This window comes from Puma concolor, chromosome B4 (assembly GCF_028749965.1).
Source record: "Puma concolor isolate L17-30 chromosome B4, mPumCon1.1.hap2, whole genome shotgun sequence".
Classification (NCBI taxonomy): domain Eukaryota; kingdom Metazoa; phylum Chordata; class Mammalia; order Carnivora; family Felidae; genus Puma; species Puma concolor.
Genome location: NC_141673.1, coordinates 45,517,018 through 45,539,222, shown reverse-complemented (window position 1 = coordinate 45,539,222; position 22,205 = coordinate 45,517,018). Strand labels below are relative to the sequence as shown.

The 22,205-nt window shown below is 34.8% G+C and overlaps 1 protein-coding gene across 1 annotated transcript in view; it reads left to right on the top strand.

Moving 5' to 3' along the window:
- TRHDE (thyrotropin releasing hormone degrading enzyme) overlaps positions 1 to 22,205 on the top strand; it is a 396,068-nt gene that overhangs the window by 311,675 nt on the left and 62,188 nt on the right. The window lies entirely within an intron of this gene.

Sequence of the window (22,205 nt, the reverse complement as noted above, 5' to 3'; positions counted from 1 at the left end):
TTAAAATAATGTTGATTATAAACCCAAGCTATACTCAATGTTGAAATTAAATAGGAAAATAAACTCAGTCCTTTTAATATTTGAATTGTTTCACATCCAAGTACAGTTTTAATTTTAATAATCTGATATTATTGGGCAAAAAATGAGAAATAATAGTGCTAGAAGAAGGCCCACCAAGATAGCAATGGGTGGAGATAGGGATTGAGATGTAGCTTTTACTCTACAGTAAGATATGAAGACTTCAAATAAAGTATTGAGTATGACATAAAGATTATTTTGACATAGAAGTTTAAATCTTTTCTTTCTTGACATTTATTTATTCATTTTGAGAGAGAGAGAGTTTGAGCACACACACCTGAATTGGATATGGGGAGAGAGAGAGAGAGAGAGGGAGAGAGAGAATCCCAAGCAAGCTCCACGCTGTCAGCTCAGAGCCTGACATGGGGCTTGATGTCATGAGCCGAAATCAAGAGTTGGATGCTTAACCAACTGAGCCACCCAGGTGCCCCAACATAAAGTTTAAAAAGGGCAGAAAACCAATAAGAGAGAGTACTTAATGTAACCTTGCATTGAGAGAGAAGCAGGAAACAGAATTATGTTACGAACACCACAAGGAAGGGTTTGGGAACAAGAAGAGAACTAATCCCACCAGCTAATTAAACACTTAAAAGGTTCCAGACACTGTTCTACATACAGCAATTTGTTTAATTCTCACAACAACCTTGTGAGATATGTAGATATGTATTATTATTATCAATTGTTAATTATTATTAGTCTCATTTTATAGGTAAGGAAACTGAGGCTCAGCGAGGTTAAGTAACTTGCCTAAAGTCACACAGCTAGTAATTGACAGGACCAGGGTTTTGTCTGTGTAGTCTGGCTGTGGAGCCCAATGCATGCATGCATATATATATATATATATATATATATATATATATATATATAATATCAGCAGTAATAGTATTTATTATAATGAAAAATCCAAGCAATATAGAAAGACTGATGGGGTGTGAAATGGTGGTTCATGTGAATTCTTACAGGTTTGAAATGATGGTGAGGAAGCAAATATGTAATGATGTCCTTAAGATGGAGGGCAGATGAAAATGTAAAGGAAGGGATCTTTGACTTAGCTGCATTAAATTATTTTTTATTGAAATTCTTTATTTGATTTGGGTGGATTAATTATTTTTTTTTTCAAAAATTAAATTCCTTGTTGACTAAGATAGAACATTGCTTTCAATTCCAATTTTGGAAGTCTTAAATGTTTGAAGTAAATAATTTCATTATCATTTATACACATTCACCAGGAAAATATTCAATTCCCATTGAATATATATTAAAATTTGTTTTATTGATAATGAGATAATTTCCCTGTTGATATGCAAGTGAATAAATATAAAATCAGATTTCTACAGGCAAATGCCCAGCACTTACTTGGAGTTAAAGGTTATCTTATTTCACTGTTTTCTTGTAAACTTTCATAGTTTTGCTACCAATCTGTATCAACCTTCTTTCAGTTTTCTAAGCATAGCATGCTGTCTTTGGCTTCTTTGAAGATAACAAACAGAAGAGTGACAAATATTTACTAAACATATGTTCCAGGTACTATATGGAGGCTTTTATGAATGGCGTTGTTCAATCTTCTCAGTAAACCCTTGGAATGGATGTAGGTTATTATAGCCATATTATAGCTGAGATGTCGAGGTGAAGAGGAGTTAAGTCACTTAGCTAAAGGTTGCACAGCTTTTAAGTGAGGGGTGGAGGTGAGAGTCAATAGCAAACACTGGCACAGCAGAGCCCATGATCTCATGTCAGAGTGACTGCCCATTATGTGAAGTTCCTTCCCACTCTCGTGCCCTATTATCTGTTGGGAGTATTGCTATTAACTAAAAAAAAAAAAAAAAAAACAAAGGGAAAGTGACATCCTGCGGACCTGTATTGTAGAAGTTGTCACATTGTGGTTCAAGCCCTTTCTGGGCCCCTGATGATTATGGCATAACTTTGAAGATAGGGCTTTGTCTTATCCTTATATTCCTACTGCTCAACTTTGTCTCTAGTACAAGACTATGCTGGTATATATTTGTTGCATGAATTGGTAATTGATTGTCAGTTATTCAAACTGTAAGCTTTTATGCCTACTATTATTTTGTGCAATTAGGTAAACATATTCTTAGGCACTCTTTTTATAGTTGTTTTTTAAATCTATAAAAACCACATGAATGCATTGTAACTGTACAAGATTAAAACAAAAGAGTGATGCAATGTGAAAATTTTCTTTTACTCTGTTTCATACCTTCCCATCATGTTTACCCTCCTCACAGATAAAATTATTAATATTTGGTGTGTATCAGCCCAGCCATTTTTTCTTTGCATATTCATACAGTTTGATTTTTTTTTTATGTGAACAGAAAGAAATGCATTCCATTCTCTGACTCATTTATAGGAATAAGTCTGGGAACTTTATTGCATTGGTTCCATTTTTTCCAGTATTAAAATCAAGACTGCCATGAGTATCCTTGAACAGTCTTCTGTTGTGTGCATCTGTGCATTTTTATAGGATAGATACCTACAAGTGAAATTTTTGGTTCAAAAAATTTAAAAGCTTTGATAAATACTACAAAATGTATTCCAAAAGCTTTACCATTTTAACCCTCCATCCACCATGTATGAGAGGATCCCGTCCCCTCAAATTTTCCATAATGAATAATAAACATCTGTAAAATTTTTGACAAGCTGGTAGCAAATTGAGTTGCTACAGTACTAGTTAAATTAACTTGTCCGCCTTTTCATACACATTTGGTACTTGCATTTTTTTTTTCTTCTGTGAATTCCTTCTATGTTTTCCTATTTATTTTAGATGTATTAGGATATTAATCCTTTTTGTAGTGTACGTTTTTATAGTATTTTCTCTTAATACTATGTCAATTTTCTTTTTTACTTTGTGATGTATTTCATCATTCAAAGACTTTTAATTTGTATGTCTTGTCATTCCTTTTATAACTTCCTAGTTCTCTGGTCCTGTCTCACTTAGAAGGACTTCTCTGAATATTATGAAAATATTGTACTTTTTAAACACTATTTTTTTTTTTTTTTACATCTAACTACTCAACCCTTCCTCATCTACTTAATTTTTGGGTATAGAATGGAGTAGAGGTCTAATTTTCTTTACTTTAAAACATTTTTAACCAATTATTTCCATATTATTTTAAAAGGCTCCCTTATTCATACATTTGAGTTGATATGTTTTATCTTAATGCAAATGGTCATATTTTAGGGAATTAATTCAGTTCTGTTTAATTGGTTTTTTGTTCCTTTATGAGCTCATACCATATTGTTCTAAAGAGTTTACTTACCTTTATAGTATGTTGTGCTTGAAAAAGTTTTCTCTCATTCTTGTTCAAAATTTTACATATTTTCTCTTCGGTATAAATTTTGGAATCGGTCTGACAAAGCCCATTTAAAAATCCTGCTGTAGTTATGACTTGATATGCATGGGATTTACAAATTAATTTCTAAAGAATTAACATCATTCCAAATGTAAGTTTTCAGTATTAAGACATGTTACTTCTCCCCATTTATTCAGGTCCCTAAGTCAAGCTTTATGATTTCATGTACATAAATTCTGGTAATGTCATATTATTTCCTCATTTTTGTTGTTTTAAAATTTTTTAAAGTTTTTATTTATTTATTTTTGAGAGACAGAAAGAGAGCAGGGGAGGGGCAGAAAGAGAGGGACAGAGAGAATCCCAAGCAGGCTCTGCACTGTCAGCCCAGAGCCCGAGGCAGGGCTTGAACTAAAAAATCATGAGATCGTGAACTCAATCAAAACCAAGAGCTGGTTGCTTAACTGACTCAGCCACCCGGGTGCTCCGATTTCCTTGGTTTTTGTTTGTTTGTTTGTTTGTTGTTTTTTAATTTTTTTTATGGCATGCGCTTCTATAGAAAATGGTGCTGCTTCTGCACATACATATTCTGATTTTTATCGCTTGTGTATAAGGAATCAATGAATTGCCTCGCAAATGTCATTGTGTTATAGCTTGAACTTTGAAATTAGTGACTAAAATGCCTAGATTTTTGTTTGTTTTTGGTTTTGGTTTTGATAAAGCATTGTTAGATTGGGTGACACAAAATGAACAATATGCATTTCTCATTTTCAGTGAATTCACAGTCTAGCAGTGATGATACACAGTAGATAATTAATCATATTCAGTACATAAGTGCTATGAATAAAATATTATGAAAGCGTTGGGAGGTAAAGAATTAATGAGGCTGAGGAAGATTATGGAGGACATCATATGGGAAATAACATTAGAAGACTGAGTTCACTATGAAAATCCATGAAAGGTTTAAAAGTAGGCAATGAGAGTAGGAAGAATGTGGACTGGAGGGCGGATTTCTGCAGAAGAACTGTTACAACAGTCATGACCTGTGCTGCAGCCTGAGTAAAGCAGAGATAGAGGCAGAATGGAACTGGCAGCCAGATAAGGTAGAACTCTTACTGAAGACATTTATTAGTGTAATATGTGATAGAAACGGAAAATTTAGAAGATTTGCAACGCGAAGTATAATGACCACTGGATTTGAATATTTAAAGCTGTTAATATGCTCTCAGTACAATTTTAATTTTTTAATTTTTTTTTTAACATTTATTTATTTTTGAGACAGAGAGAGACAGAGCATGAACGGGGGAGGGTCAGAGAGAGAGGGAGACACAGAATCTGAAACAGGCTCCAGGCTCTGAGCAGTCAGCACAGAGCCCGACGCGGGGCTCGAACTCACATACCGCGAGATCATGACCTGAGCCGAAGTCGGACGCTTAACCGACTGAGCCACCCAGGCGCCCCAGTACAATTTTAAATTAAAAGGGTGTACCACTGGATTATGGACTCACGTGGTATTTTGTTTGAAACTATTCAAAATACATGGAAATTGTTTGGAAAATTTGTTCATATTCAGAAGAGTTCCAGAAATAAATTGCCATCATCATCATCATCATCATCATCATCATCATCATCAACTTTGCCCTGGACAGTTACTGCACCGATTTATTTATTTAGTGACCAGTTTCCTGGGGAAATTCAATCATGTAGAACCCATGCCAGTTTATTGCGTTATTAATATTACAACTTTTTTGGGGGCTGCATAGCATATTTTAAAATTTTCTACTATAGGCTATTTGATGAAGGATCCAATCACTTAAAGAGCCTTAACAAGGGCACATTATTACAACTTAGTTTGCAAACCTTGTTAAGGAATAAGATAGCAGTCATTTCTTTTAAAGTATTAGTGTTATATTAATAGCAAATATAAGGGCCTGTATCTGGAGATGATGAATGTCACACTTAGAAGTGCTCTAAGTATTGGTGAGCAGTCATGTGTAGTGCTTAATACGTGTTTGATGCATATATAAGTTAAAAAAATTAATGCATACATTTCTATCCACTTGTTTCAGAATTTATAAATCTGAGACATGTTAGGAAAACTGGAAATTCAGTACATGAGCCAGTGAAAATATAATGGCTCACGAAGAAGCAAATTATGAGAACATCCCAAACCTACTCTTACATGTTGTTTTTATTTCTGAGCCCTAGTTCCAGGACTTGTAACAACATGGTTAAAATCACCTAAGCAATGTTTGCAAACTGAATGGTTGTAATCTGCTCCTCATGGAACTTCTTTCATCATGGCTCTTATTAGAAATTCTTCTATGTCTTCTGGATGGCCCTCCTCTACCTTGTTTACAGTTACTCTTGCAAAACACCATTGATCATTTCTTCACTCAACACAGAAAATAGTAGCATGATATGCCTGAAAAGCAACTCCATCCTGATTGGACTAGATGAAGAGCAGCTTTTCACACTTTGATGGCTAGTTGTTTAAAGATAACATGCTGGTCTTTCTTAGATGAAATTGAGAAGGAAAGACTTAGACGTCCTTTGTGAGAAATAGGTGGCAGGCTGGACTTTTCGTCCTAATTCCCCACTGTGTTAGAGAGATAACAGGACGACCTCGCTTCTGCTGAACATTGCTGTGCAAAACCTGGTTAAGGATCCTGGGTCCTTCCAATACTGTCTTCTGCTTTATAAATTCTGATTTTATGAAGAATGTTTAGTTTTGGAATTCTTTATTCCATCCCTACCCTTTCCCTTTTTTAAAGTACTGTAAAATCTCAGCATAAACATTTTTCTTTCTTGTGTTTTATCATGGAATCATGAGAGTTATTAATAATAATAGAATACTGATTAAAGTGTATTTTATATTATACTCACTGAGCAAGGAGAGAAGGATGATTCTTTAGTTGTTTGTATTAGGCTCATTTGGGAGAAGTCTCCATGTATGATTATATTCTTATTTATCTTCTGTTAAGCCACCAGAATGTGTGTGCAAGAGGATTCCAATTAAATATTTATGAAATTCTGAAAGTGATAAAATTGTTTATTGCAAAATAAGATTTATTGTTGGCTTTATGCTTCCAATCTTCTGCCATTGACCAAAAGCGTTTAAAATTAGCTTATAGTTATCTTCTCAGCCTTTCTAACCAGTGCAGATCTTTCCACACTATGAGTAGTGACTCAAAATGAGTCTGTTTAAGAGCTTCGTGGCCATGCCTGCAAAATCACAAAATCCTTCACATCTCCGAGGCTGAGGATTCTAATTATCTATTTGTCATCATCAGCTAATGCTCCTCTTGAGATACACACACACACACACAAAATCACCTTGGACCCTTCACATTTTACACCTTTCTGCATGCAATTATTTTAAAATTCATATCCAGAAGACCTCTAAATTAGTCATCATTTATGCAATGCTTTGCCACAGATAAATGTTAAAAATACTTTGAGAGCATTTTCAGAACATTTTACTATAATGAGCTCAGAATCTTCAGCTTTGTTCTGATGATAACCCAGTAAATGCCTGAAGTATATTCCTGAATTTTCAAGGTAGATTGTTCCTACAGGCACACCCTGGTTTGCTCAAGGTTAAAAGTAAGGTAACACATTCTGTTGAGCTATATTTAGAAATCAGTTGAAGGTGGAGTCACAGATGTTGTCCTTAGGATAAGGACTTAGGGGGAGCTATCATATGAGGTACTTCTGAGAAGTATCAACCTTCTGAAGATTAAAGGGCAAGCTTGTGACTCTTGAGGAGGCAAACTTTCTTGGAAACTTTTCAATTGTACTGTGTTAAATCAAAGGCAGACTTGCAACCTTTCACCACCAAATTTTTGTTTCACCTCCATAGGTGAAACATAGGCAAAAATGTTTTAATATTAGTGCCTAATGTCTGAGATTGTTGAGTAGAGCATAAGAGAAATTTTGACATCATTCTTCAGGTTTGCTCCATTTTCATGGCAAGCAGGCTGTACTCGTGAGTCACAAAACTATGGGTGATATTTGTAGGTTATATGGATTTGCCACTGTTTTAAAGAATAAAGAGTCTAAATTGCCAAATGCAAGTACGAATTTGTTTGAATAAGTGTATATACTTATGATCTTTAGCATCTCACACATTAAAAATAATTTTTATATTGGGGCGCCTGGGTGGCGCAGTCGGTTAAGCGTCTGACTTCAGCCAGGTCACGATCTCGCGGTCCGTGAGTTCGAGCCCCGCGTCAGGCTCTGGGCTGATGGCTCGGAGCCTGGAGCCTGTTTCCGATTCTGTGTCTCCCTCTCTCTCTGCCCCTCCCCCGTTCATGCTCTGTCTCTCTCTGTCCCAAAAATAAATAAAAAACGTTGAAAAAAAATTAAAAAAAAAATAATTTTTATAATTCTCACCATAGTTAGTAGCATTGTCATATTTAACACCAATTGTGATTCTTCTATTTCTCTAAGAATTTTGAAACCGAAGCCTGAGATTTCATAAGAATTTGCTGTAGGCTTTCTGACCTTCCTAAGAATTATAAATACTTGCCTTGTCACAAATAATTTACTTAGGCAGAGGTCCCTCCAAAATGTCCATTTGAGTCACCAACTTCCCTTGAATAGTTATTTGTAAGGCATAGTTTTGACATAAAGGCCTAAATATTCCTCTGATCTGGGATTCTTGAACTGAGATAGTTTTATCTTAGTGTTTCTCCTTTCTTGAGTTTGAGTTAGCCCTTCTGCTGCTTGCTGCAAATCTTTTGCATATTCAAGTACAGCACTCCTTTGAGCATGCTCTGAAAAGCCACCTGCATCAGAATCACCTGAAATGTTTTATTAAAAATTGCATGTTCCCCAGACTGCCTAGAAAACTACATTTCTATGAAGCACTGCCTTTAATTCCAACACATACAACAATGTGAAAACCACTGCTTTTGAGTCCCAGAGGGTATTTATGGCATCAGGTTAGACAGGCAGTTGCTTCTTTGAGGCCAAGAACTCTCAGAGTAGGCATCCTTAACAGCAGGCAGCATGGTTTTGTTCGTATTCTAGAGTCCTGAGCTGACCATTCAACAACCAGGGCATCGGAGAATTAGTTATACGTATTCAAAAATACTTTTTTATTCTTACTATTAAATATGTTACTATTTCAGATATTCCGTCTGACAGCTGTAAACACAACTCATAATTTGGATGTCACTCATAATCTGGGTGTCTCAGAAATTTTTCCAAGTGTGGAAAAGTACTGGAGGGTTCTCATATAATTAGGAGATACCTTTATGTTCACATGAGCATACTGGCACATATCAGTCATGCATATGCATATTGAGCTCTAATGTATTCAGTAGTTTTCCCTGGTGAAAGGCATGGCAGAATTTTCTTGCATACTAATCCGGCATCTAGACCGGGAATAATCTGCAGATCTGTTGATAGTGCGGGTAAACAAGAACAATAGAGCTACCTACAACAAGCGTTAACTGAGAGAAAAGGGTATCTTTAGGTTTTGTGGTTATTCTGTGATGTTCTTTGAGGGAATCGGGTACCTAGAAAGACGAAGGAAAGAAAAGAAAAGAAAAGTAAATAGGTTCCTTCAGCAAGGAGTATGTGATAAGAAAGAAGAAAATGAGAATTTTGAGGTAGACTCAGTTTGTCAAAAGATTAATCCTTCTGGCATTTGTTTTGTTAATATAAAGGCCTAATTTTAACAAAGATGCATACTCTGGCTCTCAAAAACCTCCTTTCGTTTTTATTATGATAAATTATAAAGAAGTCTTTAAAATGAGGACTGTATGAATATAGGTATTAATAGTGGTTTTATTTTAGAGTAATTACTTACTGCTTAAAGTTATCTTGTCATGATACTTTCTCACCTGAGAACAGAGATTCAAAGGGGCCTGATAATCATCTTTCTTAACAAACATGCTAATCAGTGATTGCTAAAGTAAGAGCTGCTTCTGTGTTTCTCCCAGAAGTCAAAACAGTCTATTTTTGAGATCAACAGTTATTTACCTAAATAGCAGTGCGCCCTTGGTAAGGAAACCAGGATGAAGGTAATAGAAAATATGTATTTCACAGTAGTTCCTACTTGCCATGAAAATATAGAAGATTCCATCTTATATTTGAGGAGGCAATAATTTGGGGAAGAGGGGAAAGGAAAAGAAATTTAGTTCTAACATATTGTGCAATGTAGGTGAGTGATTCAGATGAACACATACTCTTGTTTATGAGGCAAATCTTTAAAGCCTTTGGGAGATGATTTGAAATACATGATGTTCTCCTTTAATTGCATGCAATTTGAACTATTCTGTGTGGGATGCTTCAAATGCCCTTACGTGGAATGAAGTACCAGTGAAGAGGCCTTCACTATTTTGGATGTAAGAAAACATCAGATTAGGAAAACCTGGCTTGTTCCAGCTGTGCCAAAGCCTTCTTTAATGTTTGTTATTTAAAGATGTGAACTCAGGCCAACTTGGAAGCTAAAAAGCAGTTCTGGGACCTGTGGAGTCAGACCACATTTGAGTCTCCGACTGGGTTCTCCCTTCCTAAACTAGGAATGGCCTGGAGTGTGGTTGATTCAAGCCTCTAACAGGAGGTAGGCCGAGGTTTCCGGTTGCTTAGCTGCTTTACCTAATTAGGATAAGGATTAAACAGAAGTTCAGTATCAACCCTCCAGGTCACCAGGTGGTTATGCTAACTGATAGGAGTGAAAAGAGAGTTTGTAATAAGAAAATGTTAGTCTAGCAGTCTATATATGACAAATTCAAGTAAAACTAATAGGCCCTGAAGAGAATAATGATTATCAGAGAGCTTTATGTGGATGCTAACTTAAACACACTCTAAATTAGTTAAGAGTCCTTGGGAATGCTATCAGAAATGCCAAAATAGAAAGAACTTCAGGTGGAAATTAGTTGGTTTTGCATTCCCAGTGTGCAAATGTATTGGAAGTTAATTTCATAAGCTGGGGGCAGATCATGAATTTTATCCATGGCCAGATTGAGGGAAAGGTTACTTCTCCTTTTCTACCAACAGAGAGACTAAAATTATTACATAAATATAGTTGCTGTGCAGAGTAATTAGGCCCCTTGCCTCCAAGATTACCATATTTTTAAATTTCCATCTTTGTGGAGATTCTTATGTTTCCTTTACATTTTTTAAATGTTACTGCATTATCTTAAATTTGACATTGATAGACTATCAGTTATTTCTCTGAGTATATGAAGAGCTTATGAAAAGTTGCGTTTCAATAAAAGCCAAAGTGATGTGTAGGGTATTTCATAAATTATATATGCAGTATGAACATTAATGAGTTTGTTGACTAACCAATAATTGGTAGATACATGGATTGAAAGGTGTGGAGAACAAAGAGCCATGATGCTTATTTCATGCTATGATGGAATCACTGTATTTGGCTTCAGAAAGATGATTTCATCATGCTTATTTTCATTTGAGAAAAGTAATATAGAATTTTAAAATTTGAGAATCATAGCTGATGTTTAGTTCAAATAAATTCAAGTGATTTTCTTAGTGAAAGGAAGAGATTACTGAGATAAATACTTTATATACATGATTACATGAAATAATTATCACTTGTAACAATAGAAGGTTACAAATGTTTCATGAAGAAATGTCTAAATACTTCAAAGATGCACCAAATTTAGAAATGTATGTTTCTAAAGTTAGAAACATATGTTCTTTGTTAGTCTGTATTTCATCATAAAAATGCGTAAGAAATTAGTAGGAACATCTTACAATAATTACTTACCTATTTGTATGTGCTGTTAGCATTGATTATCTGTTTTATATTGCAGATAAGTTAATCAGTTTCTAAAGTGCATGTCCATGATATTAAAACGAACTGTGAGTTCTCCTTATCCTTAATAGATAAGTGATATGAGAGCATGTTTTGCAAACAGGCAAAATGAAACTAATGAAAAAAATGAGAAGCACTTCAAAATGCTTTTACTGGGGTGACTTTCTTTATCTTAGTTTTTGAGGCTCATTAGTAAGAATAATTCACAAATGGAAAACTCTGAACACAGAGTTGGTCAGCAGTATCTTCCAGTTATATAGTAACAGCTTTTTACATTTGAAAGTGCATGGAGGTTACAAATATATGTAGAGAGAATCCCTGTTTTCATAGATCTTGTATTACAGTGTAGAGGGATTATGATCAGATTATCATGCAAACAAATATATGTTAGATGGTGATATTTTTACAGTAAATAAATAGTAAAACAAAGAATGGGAGTGTTTGGAGAAGGAGCACATACAGGGAGTTTAAGCATGGTGGTGAGGGAAGCTCTCACTTTTCAGTTGGCATTTGAGCAGTGACCTAAAAGAAGTAAATAAGAGAGCTATCCAGGAGTAGAATATTCCGGACAGAGGAACAGCAAGTACAAAGGCCCTGAGGTAGAATGTACTTGGTGTATTCAAGAGAGAGTCAGAATGGATGTGGCTGTAATGGAGTGAGTAAGTAAAGCAGGATGGCATGAATTTAGGGAGGTAACAGAGTACTGATCATGTGAGGCCTTTCATTGCAATTGATTTAATTTGTACTTCTCTGATGGTCGATGATGTTAAGCTTTTCATGAACTTATTTGTCATCTGTATATCTTCTTTTGTGAAATATCTATTCAGAACTTTTGTCCATTTTTAAAAATTTGGGTTGTCTTATTATGGAGGTATAAAAATTCTTTAGTCTGAGACAAGCCTATTATTCAGATATATATTTTGCAAAATTTTCCCCAAGTTTGTGGTTTGCCTTTTTATTTTTGTGACTTGTCTCTCAAAATTGAAAGTTATTAATCTTGAAGAGGTCAATTTTATTAATTTTTTCTTTCATAATATGTGCTTTTCATGTCCTGTTTTAAATATCTTTGCTAAATCCAATAGTACAAAACTTTTTTTCTATGTTTTTGGCCAGAAGACTAATAATTTTAGCTCTTTTATGTAAGTGTATGACCCATGTTTAGTTAATTTTTGTGATTGGTGTAGGTTAAGGGTTAGGTTTCACTGTTTTCATGCAGATATCCAGTTGTTTCAGCACCATTTGGTAAAAAGACTTCTTTTTCCTTTGTCTATGGCAGTTTTGTCAAAAATCGATTGACTATGTAAGTTAGAAATCTATTTCTTGGATTCCATAGCCTGTTCCATTGATTTATATGTCCATCGCTATGCCAACACCACACTGTCTTGATTACTTTAGCTTTATGGTAAGTCTTAGGATTTTGGTTGAGATTACTTTAAAAATATAAATCAATTTGGAGAGAATTGCTATCTTAATAGCCATGTCTGTAGCATAGCTCTTAATTTGCTCAGGTCTTTTAAAGTTTTCTTTTGTTGTGCTTTACAGTTTTCAGTGTGCAAATCCTACACATCTCTTAATAAATTTATTCCTGTATATTTTATCTTTTCGTTATTGTAAATAAAATTGTAAAATTTTGCACTTGACTTGTTAGTTGCATATATATATATATATATATATACACACACACACACACATATACACACACACACACACATATCATATGTAAGGCCTTTCATTGTAATTGAATATATATTTTAATTTTCATTGAAATATATATAATTCATTGTAATTGTATATATACATACACACATCATGCGTGAACTGTAGCCCACAGGCCAGCCACTAGCTTTGGTGAATGAAGTTTCATTGGAACATAGCCAGGCCCATTTACTTTTATATTGTCTATGGTTCCTTTCTTGCTACAAATGTGGAATTAAATTTTGCAACAGAGACTGTGTGGACCACAATCCTGAAATATTTATTATCTGGCCCTTTAAGAAAAGGAATGCCAACCCCTCATTCCTAGAAATATACTTGAGTTTTCTATATTGACCTTATGCCTGCAACTTTGCTAAACTTGCTTATTATTTCTTACAGTTTTTAAATAGTTTCCTTAGGGTTTTCTGCAAACACTGTAATGTCTTTTGGAAATAACAATAGTATTACTTCTTCCTTTCCAACATTTATGCATTTTATTTACCTATCTTAATAAAATAATTTTGAAATGTTCTCTACTATATGATTGTATGGCTGTATATGTCATAATTAATTTAAACATATTATTGGAAATTTAGGATGTTTTCAAACTTTTACTTATGAATAGTTCTAAAGAAAATTTTTGTGCATGCAGTCTTTATTATTTATTGGTTGTTTACTAGGATATATTTTTGGAAGTTTGATTATCGAGTCCATGATGTAAACATGGTTAATATCATTGAAACACATGGTCAAGTTGCCACTAAAGATGGGCACATTTCTTTCAGGAAGAATGGAATGTTTTCTAGCATGGGTAATCTTAAAACTTATGTTATAAATTTCACTTTTCATATTATCCTATTCTTCAGGCCAAAATAAGCTTTAGGGATAACTATTGTATAAAAATAATTGGCTGCTCTAATTTTTAGTTTCTGAAATTATAGTGGTTAAGATCATTGACTCTAGATTTAATATGAATATTAGTCCTAACTCTAACAAAAATGTAACCTTGAACAGGTTACTGACTCCTGTCCTTAGTTTCCCTAACTACAAAGTGTGGATAAAAGGGTTTCTATATCAGACTTTTATTTTGAATATTAAATGAGATCATATAATAAACATGGTAAGTGCTTAATGAATATTTTCTGTTACTGTATGACAGTCCACTATAGAGCAGCATCTACCATGACATTCAGGAGACATAAAATATTGAACGGGACCTTAGGGCTAGAAAAGTAGTTACTCTAACATATTCCTGTTTTTCCCTAGTCTTACCTCAAATTATTCAGGATTGATTTTATTGGAAGTGTATATCCATATACTCAAGTAAAAAATGTATACCCAAGTTTAATCCAAGTCTATTCTGATGAAGGTTTTGACTCTCAGTTTTCATCCTACTTTATCTTTCTCTATAACATATCTTCCTTAGCTTTATTTTGTTAATTAAATTTTTTAAACGTTTATTCATTTTGAAGAGACAGAGACAGAACATGAGTGGGGGAGGGCAGAGAGAGAGGGAGACACAGAATCCGAAGCAGGCTCCAGGCTCTGAGCTATCATTGCAGAGTCCGACACGGGGCTCGAATCCATGTACCATGAGATCATGACCTGGGCCAAAGTTGGACGCTTAAACAACTGAGCCACTCAGGTGCCCCATTCGCTTTCTTTTGATAGCAAATATCATTGTAATCCAGAATACTCATTCCAATATATACCATGCAGTTTTAAGTATGAAGATTTCATGTTAACATTAAATTTAGTGACTTTGATAATTAAATGCATAAAGGAGATGCAAATACATCTGAATAAAGGCAGATACATGATGTTGAAAGCAAGGAGCTGTTAAAAACAACATTCACATACAAAACACGTTTTTTTTTTCAGTTAGAAATGTGTATATTTCATTTCTTCATTAAGTAAATGTTTATGAGGAATCTACTATACCAGTGTATTGTATTAAATATATGAACTGAAGAATTTAATAGAATATCCTCAAATGCCTTAGAATTTAGAGAAATTATGATCTCACAATTATCTAATGTAAGATTTTATCTAATGTAATACATTGATCTAAAGTAGTTAATGTTTTTCTAATATAAATGTTTGGTGTTTTAAGAGCACATATAAGCAGTTTTAGAGGAGGGAGTGATCACTTCTGTGTGAAATGCTCTCAGTCTCCTACTCCTTCATGAAGAGGTAGCAACTGATAAGTTAGGGTGATCTTTGAAAAACATGTGGAAGAAGGAAACAAGTAACATTACACAAATAATGACATGACACGTACATCTAGGGTTATCTGGTAACAGATCTCAAGCATTTTTTTTAATTTTTTTTAACATTTATTTATTTTTGAGACAGAGAGAGACAGAGCATGAACAGGGGAGGGGCAGAGAGAGAGGGAGACACAGAATCGGAAGCAGGCTCCAGGCTCTGAGCTGTCAGCACAGAGCCCAAAGCAGGGCTCGAACTAACGGATCGTGAGATCATGACCTGAGCCGAAGTTGGACACTTTAACCGACTGAGCTACCCAGGCGCCCCTCAAGCATTTTTTTTTAACAAAGTATAACATATGCCTTTTTAAAAAAGACTTTTTTATTAAAAAAATTTTAATTCCAGTGTAGTTAACATACAGTACTATATGAGTCAGATGTACAGTACAGTGGTTCAACAATTCCATATACTACTCAGTGCTCATCAAGATAAGTGATCTCATCCCCATCACCTATTTCACCCTACTTTCTTCTGGTAACCATCTGTTCACTCTCTATATTTAAGAGTCTGTGTTTTTGGTTTGTCTTGCTCTTTTTTCCCTTTGTTTTGTTTCTTAAATTCCACATGAGTGAAATCAGATAATATTTGTCTCTCTCTTTCTGGTTTATTTTGCTTAGCATTATACTCTCTGGATCCATCCATGTTTTGCAAATGACACAATTTCATTATCTTTTTATGGCTGAATAATATTCCATTATATACATGCGTCTCTATACACACACACACACACACACACACACACACACACACAAATATATATATATATATATATATATATATATATATATATATCCAATTCTTCTTTGTCCATCCACCTACTGATAGACACTTGGGCTGCTTCCATAATTAGGCTTTTGTAAATAATGCTGCAATAAACATAGGGGTGCATATATTCCTTCAAATTACTGTTTTCATATTCTTAGGGTAGGTATCCAGTAGTGCAGTTACTGGATCAAATGGTAGTTATATTTTTAAGTTTTTGAAGAACCTCCATACTCTCTGCCACAATAGCTGCACCAGATTGCCTTCCCACCAACAGTACACAAGAGTTCCTTTTTCTCCACATCCTTACCAATACTAATTATTTCTTGAGTTTTTTTCTTTTAGCCATTCTGACAAGTGGAGGTGATATCTAATTGTGGTTTTGATTTGTATTTGCCTGATGATGAGTGATGTTGAGCATCTCTCATGTGTCTCTTGACCATCTACATGTGTTCTTTAAAGAAATGTCTGTTCATGTCTTCTGCCCATTTTAATGGGATTATTTGTGGGTTTTTGGGGTTGAGTTGTATCAGTTCTGTATATGTTTTGGATACTAACCCTTTTTTAAATATATCATTTGCAAATATCCTCTCCCATTGTACACATTTCAGTTTTGTTGATTGTTTCCTTTGGTGTGCAGAAGCTTTTTATTTTGATGGGGTCTCAATAGTTTATTTTTGCTTTTGTTTCCTTTGCCTCAGGAGACATGTCTAGAAAGATGTTTCAGCCAGTGTCAGAGAAATTACTGCCTGTACTCTCTTCTAGGATTTTTATGGTTTCAGTTTTCACATTTTAGGTCTTTATCCATTTTGAGTTTATTTTTGTGTATGGTGTAGGAAAGTTGTCCAGTTTCATTCTTTTGCATGTTGCCATCCAGTTTTCCCAACACCATTTGTTCAATAGGCTGTCATTTTCCCATTGCATATCCTTTCCTTCTTTGTCAAAGATTAATGGACCATATACTTGTAGGTTTGTTTCTGGGCTTTCTATTCTGTTCCAGTGATCTATGTAACTATTTTTGTGCCAGTACCATAGTGTTTTGGTTGCTAAAGCTTTTTAATATAACTTGAAACCTGTAACTGTGGTACCTCTAGCTTTGTTCTTTTATTTTCAAGACTGCTTTGGCTGTTTGGAGTCTTTTGTGGTTCCATACAAATTTTAGGATTATTGTTCTAGTACTGTGAAAAATGCTGTTGGTAATTTGATAGGGATTGCCTTAAATGAGTAGATTGCTTTGGTAGTGTAACAATATTTATTCTTCAAATCCATACACATGGAATGTCTTTTCATTTATTTGTGTTGTTTTTAATTTATTTCATAAATTTTTATAGTACAAGTCTTTCACCTCTTTGGTTAAGTTTATTCCTAGGTATTTTATTTTTTGTGTAATTGTAAATGAGATTGTTCTTAATTTATCTTCCTGCTACCTCATTATTAGTGTATAGAAATTCAGCAGATTTCTGTGCATTGATTTTTGTATCCTGCAACCTGCTGAATTCATTTATCAGTTCTAGTAGTTTTTTGGTGGAATCTTAAGGGTTTTCTATATATAGTATCATGTCATCTGCAAGTAGTAAAAGTTTTACTTCTTCCTTACTGATTTCGATGTCATTTATTTCTTTTTGTTGTCTGATTGCTGTGGCTAAGGCTTCTAGTACTATGTTAAATAACCGTAGTGGGAGTGGACATCCCTGTCTTCTTACTGACCATAGAAGAAAAGCTGTCAATTTTTCCCTTATGAAGATGATATTAGCTGTGGGTTTTTCATATATGGCCTTTATTATGTTGAGGTATGTTGCCTGTAAACTACTCTGTTGAGGGTATTTATCATGAATGGAGCTGTACTTTGTCAAATGCATTTTTTGTATCTATTGAAATGATCATATGATTTTTATCCTTTCTCTTATTGATGCAGTGTATCACATTGATCGATTTGTGAATATTGAACCACCTTTGCATGCCAGGAATAAATCCCACTTGATCATAGTTAATAATATTTTTACTGTATTGTTGGATTTAGTTTGCTAATATTTTGTTGAGTATTTTTGTATCTCCATTCATCAGAGATAATGGCCTGTAGTTCTCTCTCTCTCTCTCTCTCTTTTTTTGGTGGTATCTTTATCTGGTTTTGGTACCAAGATAATACTGGCCTCAGAGAATGAATTTGGAAGTTTTCTTTCCTCTTCTTTTTTTTTGTTAAAGTTTGAGAAGAATAGATATTAACTCTTCTTTAAATGTTTGGCAGAATTCTCCTGTGAAAATGTCTGGTCCTGGACTTCTGTTTGTTGGGAGTTTTTTGCTTACTGATTCAATTTCATTGCGGGTAATAAGTTTGTTCAGATTTTTCTATTTCTTCCTGCTTCAATTTTGGGATGTTATATTATTCCTAGGAATTTAACCATTTTTTCTAGGTTGTCCAATTTGTTGGCGTGTAATTTTTCTTAATACTCTCTTACCATCCTTTATATTTCTGTGATTTTGGTAGTTATTTTTCCTCTTTCATTTCTGTTTTTGTTTATTTGAGTTCTCTTTTTTCTTTTCTTTTCTTTCAACTTTCTTTCATCTTTCTTTCTTTCTTTTTATGATTCTGGCTAAAGGTTTATCAATTTTGTTGATCTTTTCAAAAAACAGCTCCTGGTATCATAGATCTATTCTATTGATTTTTTTTCAGTTCTATATCATTTAATTTTGCTCTAATATTTATTATTTATTTCCTTCTGAAGTTGGGTTTTGTTTGTTGTTTTTTTTCCTAGTTCCTTTATATGTAAAATTAGGTTGCTTAGATAGGCCATTATTGCTCTTAACTTCTCTCTTACAATTGGTTTTGCTGAATCTCAAAGGTTTTAGACTTGTGTTTTCATTTTCACTTGTTTCCATGTGCTTATTTATTTATTTTTTTTATTTCCTGGTTGACCCATTCATTGTTTAGTAGCATGTTATACAGTAATCTCCATGTATTTGTGCTGTTTCTAGATTTTTCTTGTGGTTGATTTCAAGTTTCATAGCACTGTGGTCAGAAAAGATGCATGGTATGACTTTGATCTTTTTGAAATTGTTGAGGCCTGTTTTGTGGCCTAATATGTGATCTATTCTGAAGAATGTTCTGTGAGTACTTGAAAGGAGTGTGTATTCTATTGTTTTAGGATGGAATGTTTTCTCATTAACCAATATGTCATTCAAAGCCACCGTTTCTTCACTGATTTTCTATTTGGATGATATGCCCATTGATATGAGTGGGGTGTTAAAGTTCCCTACTGTTATTGTATTACTGTTAATTAGTTTCTTAATGTTTGTCATTAACCATTTTATATATTTGGGTGCTGCTATGCTGGGTGCATAAATATTTACAACTATTACATCTTGTTGGATTGTGTATAGGGTCTTTCTTTGTCTCTTGTTACAGTCTTTGTTTTAAAGTGTATTTTATCTGATAAGTATTGCTTACTCTGCTTTCTTTTCATATCCATTTGCAGGATAAATGTTTCTCTATCCCCTCACTTTCAATCTGCATGTGTCTTTAGGTCTGAAATGATTATCCTATAGGCAGCATATAAGTAGGTCTTGTGTGTTTTTTTATCCATTCTGTCACCTTATGTCTTTTGATTGGAGCATTTAGTCCATTTACTACAAAGTAATTATTGATAGATATGTATCTATCACCATTTTGTTACTTGTTTTGTAGTTGTTTTTGTAGTTCTCTGATCCTTTTTTCTTTTGCTCTCTTCTCTTACAGTTTGCTGGCTTTCTTTAGTGATATACTTGGATTCATTTCTCTTTATTTTTTTTGCATATCTATTACTGATTTTTGATTTGTGGTTACCATTAGGTTCATAAATAACATATTCTACATATAGCAATGTATATGAAGTCTTATGTTTGAACCCACTTTTTACTCCTCTCCTTCCTACATTTTAGGCACGTACCGTCATACCTTACAAGCTTTTATTTTGAGTCCCTTGATTGATTTTTACAGATATACTCATTTTTACTGCTTATGTACTTCCTTACTTTTCTTATTCTTACTTGTGGTCTTTCTTTCTACTCAGAGTTCCCCTTTAACATTTCTTATAGAGCTGGTTTAGTGGGCATGAGATCTTTTAGTTTTTGTCTGGGAAACTCTTTATTACTCCTTCTTTTATGAATTATAGCCTTGCTGGATAGAGTATTCTTGGCTGCAGATTTTTCCTTTCCTTTGATTATATCATACCCCTCTCTTTTGTCATGCAAAGTTTCTGCCAAAATAATAAAAAAAAAAATCTGCTAATAGCCTTATGGGGTTTCCATTGTATTTAGCTGTCTTCTCTACTCTTGCTGCATTGAAATTTTGTCTTTAGCACTGTTTTTTGCTATTTTCACTACTGTGTGTCTTGATGCGGACCTTCTTGGGTTGATTTTGTTGGGGGTGGGGTTCTGTTTACCTCCTGGATGTGGATATCTATTTCCTTCCCCAGATTGGGGAAGTTTTCAACTATTATTTCTTTAAATAAATTTTCTGCCCCCTTTCTCTCTCTTCCTCTTCTGGGATTCCTATAATGCAAATGTTACTATGTTTGATGGAGTTGCTGAGTTCCCCAAGTCTATTCTCACTTTGCAGAATTCATTTCTCTCTCAACTTTTCAATTTGATTATTTTCCATTACTCTGTCCTCCAGGTCACTAAATCTTTTTTTTTTTTTTTTTTCTGCTTCCTCTAGTCTTTTGATTTCATCTACTGTATTTTAAATTTAATTTATTGTGTTCTTCATCTCAGATTGGTTCTTTTTTTTTTTTTTTAATCTCTTTGTTTAGGGTCTCACTGATGTCCTCCACTCTTTTCTCAAGCCCAGTGAGTATCTTTATGATCATTACTTTAAATTCTCTACCAACCATATTATATCCATTTAACTTAGGTTTCTTGCTGTGGTTTTGTCCTATCCTTTCATTTCGGACATATTCCTCAGTATTCTCATTTTGTCTCATTCTCTCTGTCAGTTTTTGTATGTTAGGAAGGTGAGCTGTGTCTCCTGCTCTGGAAAGTAATGGCCTTATGAAGAAGAGGTCCTATAGTGCCCCACAGTCCAGTGTCTCCTATTGACCAGAACCTAGCACCTCAGGGGTATCTCCTATGTGTGTTATATGAGCCCTGCTCTCTGGTCTTGGGCACTTTTTCCTTCAGTCCAGTCATCTACAGTGACTCTCTGCTTCTTGTGGGCAGTGTTTAGTCCCTGTAGTGTTAGTAGACCAGTTTTAACAAGGTGCATGTTGGTCTTTTGTGGCATGGGGCCCACCGCTGCCACCATCACCAAGACCAAAGTTCCACAAAGTGTGTGAGTCAAGAGGCAAGGTTCTGGCAAAGTTTGTGCTGGTCTACTGAGGGAGGGGACCTGTGGCTCTAGGGCTAAGGCAAATATGACTGGAAAGGGCAGACCCACCAAAGAGCAGTGGTGGGGGCAGGGCTTGGTGTAAGCAAGTTTAATAGTGAATTTCCATGCCCTGCTGATTCCTGCAGGTGGCCCTGTGTTTATGTTGGGGAGTAGGGGAGGGAAATGGCACCTGCAAGCTCCTTTGTTCCTGGAGAAATTCCTCAGGGAAACCTGCCCCTCTGGGACAGATCTGTGATTAGTAAATAGCTCTTGCTCTAGTATGCCCCAGACATTTTTTAAACTGCTGCTTTTATGCTGTATCTCCTCAGGCTGTTCTGTAGTCTCTTTAAGGGTGGAGACTTAGATTCCTATTGCCCTCTAGGGTCTCCTAGAATTGAGCCTGCTGATTCTTAAAATTCCAGGCTTTAGATCCTGCTGGTTTTAAGAACCAATGAAATTTGGCCCCTTTGGTTTTCAAAGCCAAATGTTATTGGGATTCTTCTTCCCCATGTAGACTTCCCTGTGTGATAGTCTGCTTCTCTTCTCCATGTGTGCAGCTTCCTCCCTCCTGTGGACAGCCCATGATCTATTTAACTCCTCCACCATGTCTCGGCCCTTCCTACACACTTTGATGTGGCCTCTTCTCTAACTTTAGTTGTGGAGTTTGTTCTACCAGCTTTCAGGTCATTTTCTGGGTTATTTACACTGATGTGAGTGATATCTAGATATATCCACAGGACTAGGTGAGCTTAGGGTCCTCCTTGGCTCTTGACCTCAAGCTTTTTAGCAGTCAATGGTATTTCAGGATAATCTTCAAGGATATCTCAAAATAAAGTGACTGAAGCAAACACATTTTTGAAGAGGAAAGTGGACATGAAGAGACCAGAATGAGAAAGTTAAAATGATAACATCTTTTTGGAATTTAAGTTTTAAAAAAGGAATTCCTTGCTATTATGAAAATCTG